Source organism: Palaemon carinicauda, chromosome 31 (genome assembly GCF_036898095.1).
Source record: "Palaemon carinicauda isolate YSFRI2023 chromosome 31, ASM3689809v2, whole genome shotgun sequence".
Lineage (NCBI taxonomy): Eukaryota > Metazoa > Arthropoda > Malacostraca > Decapoda > Palaemonidae > Palaemon > Palaemon carinicauda.
The window spans coordinates 1,320,094-1,330,093 of record NC_090755.1 but is presented as its reverse complement, the minus strand read 5'-3'; the positions used below and the strand labels follow the sequence as shown (position 1 = coordinate 1,330,093).

General features: G+C 35.4%; 1 protein-coding gene and 1 non-coding gene across 2 annotated transcripts in view; both read right to left on the bottom strand.

Moving 5' to 3' along the window:
- Positions 1–10,000, bottom strand: part of LOC137624229 (uncharacterized protein PF3D7_1120000-like) — a 147,872-nt gene that overhangs the window by 106,373 nt on the left and 31,499 nt on the right. The window lies entirely within an intron of this gene.
- On the bottom strand, positions 3,451–3,587 carry LOC137625112 (U4 spliceosomal RNA). The gene has a single exon (XR_011040821.1). It is a non-coding gene; the product is annotated as a U4 spliceosomal RNA (small nuclear RNA).

Genomic DNA, 10,000 nt, shown 5'->3' with positions numbered 1-10,000 from the left:
TCTCTCCTCTCTCTCTCTCTCTCTCTCTCTCTCTCTCTCTCTCTCTCTCTCTCTCTGGTGTTATTACTGAATATCTCATCTACTTTTAAGCGAATCTCACATTCTATCTATGAAAAATTAAACCATATTATTTGTATTATTTAATAGATATTTATCATTTCCATCAAAATAACGATCTCTCTCAAAACAAACTTTTCACAAAAACAAAACACAAAATTTCCTCGATAAATTACAGCCTCTGTTTATTTGGTGTCAATATATTTATATAATTCATCGATTGTTTTTTTTATATATAAAGGAGGACTTTTAACACTGTTTTTATGTTTCGTTGTTATAACGACAAAGAGAAGTTGCCTTTGATGATGATGCTAAATAAAAAGATCTGACGGTGTCACTTTATTGATGGAAAGCATGCGTGCTCTCTCTCTCTCTCTCTCTCTCTCTCTCTCTCTCTCTCTCTCTCTCTCTCTCTCTCTCTCTCCTAAGTAATTCTTACTCTAATCATAAAATACACACAGAAAATTATAGCGTTTGCCCGCATACTAACTCACATTCAACTCTCTCTCTCTCTCTCTCTCTCTCTCTCTCTCTCTCTCTCTCCTCTCTCTCTCTCTCCTCTCTCTCTCTCTCTCTCCAAAGTAATTCTTACTCTATTCATAAAATACACACAGAAAATTTATAGCGTTTGCCTGCATACTAACTCACTTCCATCTCTCTCTCTCTCTCTCTCTCTCACTCTCTCTCTCTCTCTCTCTCTCTCAGTAATTCTTACTCTATTCATAAAATACACACAGAAAATTTATAGCGTTTGCCTGCATACTAACTCACTTCCATCCTCTCTCTCTCTCTCTCTCTCTCTCTCTCTCTCTCTCTCTCTCTCTCTCTCTCTCTCTCTCTCTCTCAAGTAATTCTTACTCTATTCATAAATTACACACAGAAAATTATAGCTTTTGCCTGCATACTAGCTCTCTCTCTCTCTCCAAAGTAATTTTTACCCTATCCATGAAATACACAGAAAATTATAGCGTTTGCCTCCATACTAACTCACATTCAACTCTCTCTCTCCAAAGTTATTATTACAATATTCATAAAATATACAAAGAAAATTAAAGCTTTTCGCTTGCTTAATAACTCACATTCAACACTCTCTCTCTCTCTCTCCTCTCTCTCTCTCTCTCTCTCTCTCTCTCTCTCTCTCTCTATCACACACACACACACACATGCAAAACCCACTCTTTAAAAACAGTCAAGTTGACCATTTTAGGGAACACAGGGGAATGGAGTAAGCTCTGTATTCCAGAAGTGACTATAATGAAAACTCGATCAAAATAGTTGACTCTCGAGTGTGCTACATAAAACCAAGAATTGCAATGTACACATTTCCAGTTGGACAAGAATTCCTAGCACACCTCGCTCTGAGAAAATACACCCTATCACACCCTTACTGCGAGGCAAAGTTCGTTATTTAGCCCCTCCCACCACTTCTGCCATCTCTCCATACAACACCAGTTTGGTGTATTTCCCCAAATCGTGGTGTGTCAAGAATTCCTGTGTCCAACCGTACATACACACATGCTATTAACGTGAACTTAACTGAAAGGAGGAAAGTTAGTGAAATGGTCCATAAGAAATGAGAAAATGTTGTTGAGGGTTTAAGGTGGATAATGATGAGCCAATTGTGTAATGAAAGAAAAGACCTATTTTGATTTTCTCTGTCGTCACACCCAGTGGCAAGACGTTTAATGTGAAAAATCATATAAATATTCTCTCTCTCTCTCTCACGAACACACAAAACACACACACACACACACACACACATATATATATATATATATATATATATATATATATATATATATAATATATATATATATATATATATATATATATATACACACACATAATATTTACAGTCTATAGTTACCTGCACGAGTTTGTCATCATTAACTCTTTTATAATTTTTTCTTAAGCCCGATTACCTAAAGACTTGAGAAGCTACCCTAATAGGGATCCCTTGTTCTATGTAAATATAAAGTATCTGTTTTTATTCATTGTGAGTCTGACAATATCATTAAGTCGAACGGCTATTGTAGCTTCAATTTAATTTTAATATTTCCTTTTAGGGGCTTGATACATATTTTATATTGATTACATATATAGATAGATAGATATACATATTTAAACATATACACATGCACACACACATATATATATATTTATTTATATATATATATATATATATATATATATATATATATATATATATATATAGATATAATATATATATTATATACTATATATAATTACGGCTGGCAAGCTACACAACCTCTCGAGTTCCAAACTTACCAGTTGGTCTTTACATAAATCTGTTATATCTGAGTAACAACCGAACTCCTGAGAAAATTATACAACTCCCAGACGGCAATATTTAAAAACACTGACTATCCAAAGGTCTCTTAAGCACACTCAAAACAAAACTGGGGTAACTATTATTAAGGACTATTCAAACAACCTTTTACTTCGATTCTTTAACAGGGATACGAGAGAGTACTGTGAAAACACTGGTGATAGAAATAATACAGTTTTTACAAAAATAATATATTCTATAAAAATTACAACACCTTAAAAGAATTTACATAAAAAATAAATCACTCGAAATATTAAGTCTGAGCAAAGCTTAGATTAAGACAAAAGAAATGTTACACTCTGAGAATTATATAATCACTTGACTCAAAATATTAAATCTACAAAAAGCCTTAAACTAAGACAAAAGAAATAAATACTCATGAAAATTATACAATCACCTGTTTTACTTGAAATTAAATTTTACACTAATATTTAATCTTGATACTGAATGAAAATAGTTAGCCTTTAACACTCTAATGCCTAAACTCTTAAAGAAATTACATAAATTTACTGATAAACTTGCAAGTTTAGCTCACCCGAAGTTAATATGATAGCGATAAAAATATACTTCACGTTTTCGCACAAATCTTTCAGGGTCAGGTACAGAAATTTATATAACACCAGCACATCTAATGACACAATAAATTGAAAACACCTTTAGACTCTTCCTTAACGTTTAAACACACTACACACGATGTATCTTATATCTAAACTTATACACTTTGCAGAGGACTCACTCGAGGCACTAGAGAGAGGGGATGTTGGTTCTTTCACAGAATAGGCTGGTTCTCTTCTGCCCTACGCATCCTAGGGGCACATGTATATGAACTTAGTAACTTCTAGAGTATTCTAAACAGATTATGCTCGTGGCTTGGGGGCAGACGCCTAGTGACGGCAAAGTTACCAACGAGATAAAAATTGCTTTCAAGGCAACTCTCTCTCTACAGCTCCACCCACCTAACGTTCTTGGAAATAAAAAAAGGATGAAAACTTACGTTTGGGTTTTCGAGAGCCTTCCAAAACATGTGGCAAATATAAGAATTGCATATTTTCTCACAAACATTATGCCATACCTCATAAAATATAAAAAAAATTACATAAGACCTCGTTCAAGTTTCAACTAGCAATAATCGCACCTCAGTTAGCCCTCATTGGTTACGATACTGCCACTGCACAAAGCTGGACCTCGTTCATACCTAGTAGGGTCGTATAGCACTCTTAAGCAGATTAAATAAGACTTTGTTAAAACTATGTGAAATAAAAAGTTAATTCTTAAAAATAATGTAAAATTACATATACTGACGAATGAAAAATACAATGAAATAAAAGACGAAAGTCTTACGTAATATACATACCAAACTCATACCTACATGAGAGGGAATCACCTTAAGAGCTGGCTATTCACCACTTAAATACTCATATGAAATACATGAATAAAATATTTACTCTACGCTAGACCAGTTTCCTAAGAATATATATATATATATATATATATATATATATATATATATATATATATATATATATATATATATATATATACAATCAATTCTATTAAAGAAGTTGGCGGGAAAACCAAAACCTCAACCAATGAAATCCATTATCTCATAACATCATCTATCAGTTACTTCATCGTCCATCCTTCTCTATATAATCGTGAAGAGGAGACAGATTCACGCGCATGCCCAAACATTTTGTATAATACGAGAGTTTAAGTGAAACATTTAGACATATGCAGACAATTTCAAATAGTGTTTGATTGTGTAGTTAAGTCATTGTTTTAACCACGATGTGTACATTATCAGGGTATTGTCTATCGGTACTCACCTATATATTTGCATTCGTATGTACACCAAGTGTGAAGTGTGTATCAGTACATTGGTGAGTGCGACGGAATCATATTGAGAGAGAGAGAGAGAGAGAGAGAGAGAGAGAGAGAGAGAGAGAGAGAGAATAACTGTACTGTATAAGAATCGAAGTTTTGAGAGAGAGAGAGAGAGAGAGAGAGAGAGAGAGAGAGAGAGAGAGAGAGAGAGAGAGAGAGAGAGAATAACTGTACAAGAATCGAAGTTGAGAGAGAGAGAGAGAGAGAGAGAGAGAGAGAGAGAGAGAGAGAGAGAGAGAGAGAGAGATTCAAACTGATATGGAAACACTACAATAGTTATAAAGAAGGAATTGAGAGAGAGAGAGAGAGAGAGAGAGAGAGAGAGAGAGAGAGAGAGAGAGAGAGAGTCTCATCAGCTGCCGGGAAGTGTTCGTATCATATGAAACAGACTTCTTTTATCCACGAAAAAAAAAAACGAAATAAAATAAGGTAACATTGGAATAGAGACACGATATATAGAGTAGCAGTATGGTTATGGCAGTCAATCAATAGAGACTATTTGTTGGGTTTCCATCTAAGCCATTTTGGCCATCAATCACAACGATAACTTACGATTTGGTACGTTCATGCCGTGTTCGATACGGTTGCCAATGGTTGACATTCGTGCAGTTATTTTTTTCTCTCAAGAAATTATAAGCAAATTTTCTTTCCTTGTATCTTTACTATAATAAAAATTCAACTAAAATATTTCGATTCTTATTTCGAAAAATATCTACGGAAACCCTAGGCTGATTATGAACACTGCAGGCGAGTTTTCAGTTACAACTAGATCTATGCAACTTATAGTACAGTATATTTAGTGCAGTTTTCCACGGAAATTTAAAGAATGCTAAGTTAATTCATAGACAATTATGTCGTATTTCACAAAACTCAAAATCTTTTCAAGAAGCTTTCATAATACAGTATGTCGTATAATTTCCTTGTACAGCTGTATGCTATTTTTTATCCTATTGAATTAATAAAACAAATATAAGGTGTTTATTCAATACAACTGACTGAAAATGCAATGAAACTACAGAATAGATATAAAAATGCACCGTTTTATCTACTCTTTGTATAACACACATTCAACATCCCTAACGAATCTAACACTGAAAGGTACTGCGTTCGTATGGATTAAAAAAAAAATCTTCGGTCTAAATTAACTAAATTGAACATTGTCATCAATATAATTAACACAACCGATCTGCGGTACATTTACAAAAGGAAACATTTGGGGGAAAAAACGAACCGAAACCTAACATTAAAACATTGCAATCAATATCGCAGTTTAAAAATAACCGAGTCTAAAATTGTGCAGTCAGGGGCAGCGAGGTTTCCCGCCCTTTCTGGTAAACTTTGGGAGTCGTAATTCTCGTCGTTGCTGAAACCCCTTGAATACTAAATCTAAAAATACGACGGCAATATATATATATATATATATATATATATATATATATATATATATATATATATATATATATATATATATATATATATATATATATATATATATATATATAATATTGGCCAAACCGAGACATGAATGAAGACATGCTCAGGGTTTTGTCATACAATGGAATAGAAAAGGCAGCATTTGTTATATATATATATATATATATATATATATATATATATATATATATATATATATATATATATATATATATATATATATATATATATATATATATATATATATCAATGTTTTCAAGTAATTATGACGAGACAAAAATCACTATTTTAATCGGAACGAACAAATTTCCTTACAAACAGCCGGTCGTTATTCTTACAGTATACTGAACCCGTAGTCCATGTCACACAACATTTCTCCGACGGTTTCGGACCAAAGCGGTACTAAGTCTTTAAGGTGGCACACGGAGAAAGAGGGATCTCGGCTGGATCGATTTTACGACAACCAAAACAAATAATATCTTCTGGCTGATTAAAAATCTAATAAATAGAAATTCGTCCGAGAGAGACATAACTCTACGTATGAAATAGATTTAATACGCTTCCACTTGTTAGAAGTTCGAGCTTCTTTCAGCACTGCGGCTCAAAGGAGATTTATGGTGATCCAAGACATTAGAAACAAGGTCGAAAATCTCTGGGAAATTGGTCGTGTTATGGGTAGACAGTCGACGGACTCCCGCCACTGCAGGGGAGGTAGCGATGGTGGAGGAGGTTGCTGGTGGAGGTTGTGGTGGTGGTAGTGCTGGTGCTGCTGCTGGTGCTAGGATAGCACAGGAGAGAGAGGGAGAGAGAGAGAGAGAGAGCGCTCACCGGGGCAAGATATTGCGAAAAGAGTGGGTAGAAACGAGAGTGAATCGTATAGAAATGCAGATATACATGTAAACATACATTGGATACATGGAGAAGCTCACGTTCGAGTAAAAGGGGAAATAGACTCAGAGGGGAAATAACCAAAAGGAGGCAGGACTATGGGAGTGGAGGAAGTTGGGGGTTAAAGGAAAGTGGTGGGTAGGAGAACAGACAGAGACACAGGAAGACGTACAGACTGCAATGCACACACACACACACACACACACACACACACACACACACACATGTAAAGGGCTGGGAGAGGGAAGGTTGTTAGAATGATCTGAGAAACCATTTACAGAAGTTCTGCGTCGTATTATACGAGTGACCATCGTGTGCAGTTCCTCTTCTTCGTTTATTCGTAGGGAAATGGGAATCCATACGTCTGCAAACACACTCTGCAGTTGCATTAAACTACACCACAGCGTTATCAGGAGTTCTATGAAAGAATATCTCCCTGTTGTGTCTGTCTTAGCGGACAAAATCACTGCAAGGTTTATTGTTTCCGAATTAAATTCTCCTTTTGTTGGCAATGAATTGCCGGCCCTATCCGGAATTACGTTCTATTGTGTCAGTGTGTGCATGTCTTCTTTAAATGTTTAAATGTGTACAGCAAATGTAAGTGGGTTTCCATGATAAAAGGACATTAACTAAAGAGAACGAAACTGTAGTCGACATACTAATATCATGATGGTGTATCAAGGTGGTATGAGGTGGTTTGGTCATGGGGTGAGAATGGTGACTAAAAGAATAGATAATCCAAGTATTTTGGGGAGACGACAGAGACCAATATAGCGCTCACTAGGTGTGAAGGAAGTGTTGAAACAGAGGGGATATCATTACATAAGTGCACATTAAACAGGTAGCATAGTGGGATAAGGGGTAAAATGCGATGTTCAATAAGTCTTCTGTTAACTTACATGAAGTGGCTGATGGTGGGGTCTTTTCTGTATGATATAAGCATGTGGGCATGAATATATTCTTATATGATTGTACTTAATGTGTACCTGAGGTATCCAAAAACTCCCAAGAAATTTTTTTTTCCAATCGTGCACTATTCTTCTCATCCTTGTGTCTAAGATTACAGAGGTAAGATGAAAACTACAACTAAGTTCTACCATTTACTTGTGGACAGCTGTTTCAGCCATTAATTTGCGACTTTCTTCAGGGCTACAGCTATTGAACTATAGAATTTCGCTTCAATATATAGGTTAGCACAGTAAATAAAAAAGAAAGAAATAAGGACAAAAATCCAATAAAAAAATAGAAATTTTTACTCTAAAATAAATTTTGACGTATAAGGATGGTTTTCTATTAAACATAACGGAATCTGAAGCAAGGCTCCACAATAAGGTGTATCTTCAGCACTGTCATCTTTAGCCTTTAGGATGGGAAGGGGCATGATTGGGGAAAAAATTATGTTGGGTGCCTCTTAATATGGTCCATATTTTAGTTCCAATTATATGAGAAAAAGAGTATGTCCAACAGGTGTCTTCAGAACATGAAAGCCATGAAATAATAGCACAGTGAGATTGCAAGTTGTCTTGAAGAACAAGAGCACCCAAAATGTATTAGGGACCAACATGGTTTACAAGTCTAGATTTGGCTGCACTGGGAGGTTGCACTTCATTGCAAAGTAAGAGTAGAACAGTAGCAAGTCTAAAGGAATACTGCTCCAAGGAAATTCCAATGAATCGGGACCAACACAGTTTGCAGTCCTGGTTATGTAATAGGCTTTGAAGGAGGCAGACTAAGGTTTGACATGTACGCTAGCTGCATTGGCCACTAGATGACAGTTCTGCAGACACAACTAGTGGCGATGGAGAAGCTTATCAAAATTTCTGTATCTATTAAAAAAAATTGACTGTTTTATGATAACTTTGTCCTACGATTTCTTACTGTAATAACCTATGACCGAATAGACATCCTATTTAGTGGCGTCCTTCTGAAAGACGGCCTTACCATCCTTGAGAGTTAGGAATTGGTCAACGCGAACCAGGGATAAGTTATGCAATATTCCGATGACGGTGTCTAAGACATCGTTTTATCCCAGATTATTGGCCCAAGTCCACCCAAGTGTAAAAAGGACATCTGTAGCTGCAGGACTCAATAAAAGAGGGATAGCAACTTGACTCTTACAAAAACTTGCTGAGAAATAAGACAAGTATTAAGGCGTCACTTCCTATATATATATATATATATATATATATATATATATATATATATATATATATATATATATATATATATATATATATATATATATATATATGCAGCGTCTTTATAGGATGAGTGTGCGAGCCCATCGCCCTCCCCACATTTAACGAAGTTCGTGTTTAGCTTATTTCTCCAAATGCATAACATGTGCAGATTGGATGAAAGGATGTCAATGTATATGTACGTAATTGAATTAATATAGATGCTTCTACTGTAACAGTCAATTTGTTAAGAAGATTCCAGAGTGAGAAAGTAACACGAGACAAAGACATTATTTATGTAACTCTAGTAGTTATCGTGTTATGTAACAGAGGAAGGGAGTCAGATACCCCGCCCCGGTATATTTCTTTAAGTATTATGTGTGTATCTTCTCTTTCTCACAGTTCAATTTAATATAGTTGACGTGGATGGCATTGCTCATGAAAGCAACGCACTGTCTAGTTCCTTCTTCATCCACTCTTGTTCTGTGTTGGCTTCTTCTTCTTCTTCTTCTTCTTCTTCTTCTTCTTCTAGGTAGGAAATGTTTACGCTGTACAGAAACCATGTAACGCAATATCGTCGATGTAGATTGCTTTTTTTTTGGTTCCATATTTCCTAGCCAAAGACATAACAATTCCGTTACGTGGACATTCTGAAAAACGACCCGAACTCGCTAATGAATATTTTAAAGTCTTTGTATCTCTCTCGGAAGAGGATTTGTTTCTTACGAATTGTTCTGAGGTATTTTGTATTTTCTATCTTTTTCTCGTTTCCTCTCGGTGCGGCGGAAGGGGAGAACCTCTTGGGGGAACTATCGACTCTTTCTCTCTCTCTCTCTCTCTCTCTCTCTCTCTCTCTCTCTCTCTCTCTCTCTCTCTCTCTCTCTCTCTCTCTCTCTCTCTCTCTCTTCATTCCGAGAATCACCTCTCCTTTTCCTCGTCTTACTTTTCCAACAATTCCTAAGCGAATTGTGGGACGTTTTACTTTAAAGATTCTACAACTTACTTTTGCATTATCTCTTTATCCATAGTCATAGTATTATTATTATTATTATTATTATTATTATTATTATTAGCTAAGCTACAACCCTAGTTGGAAAAGCAGGATGCTTATACCCAAGGGCTTCTGCAGGGAAAAATAGCTCAGTGAGGAAAGGAAAGAAATAACCTACAAGAAAAATAATGAATAATTAAAACAAAATATTTTAAGAAC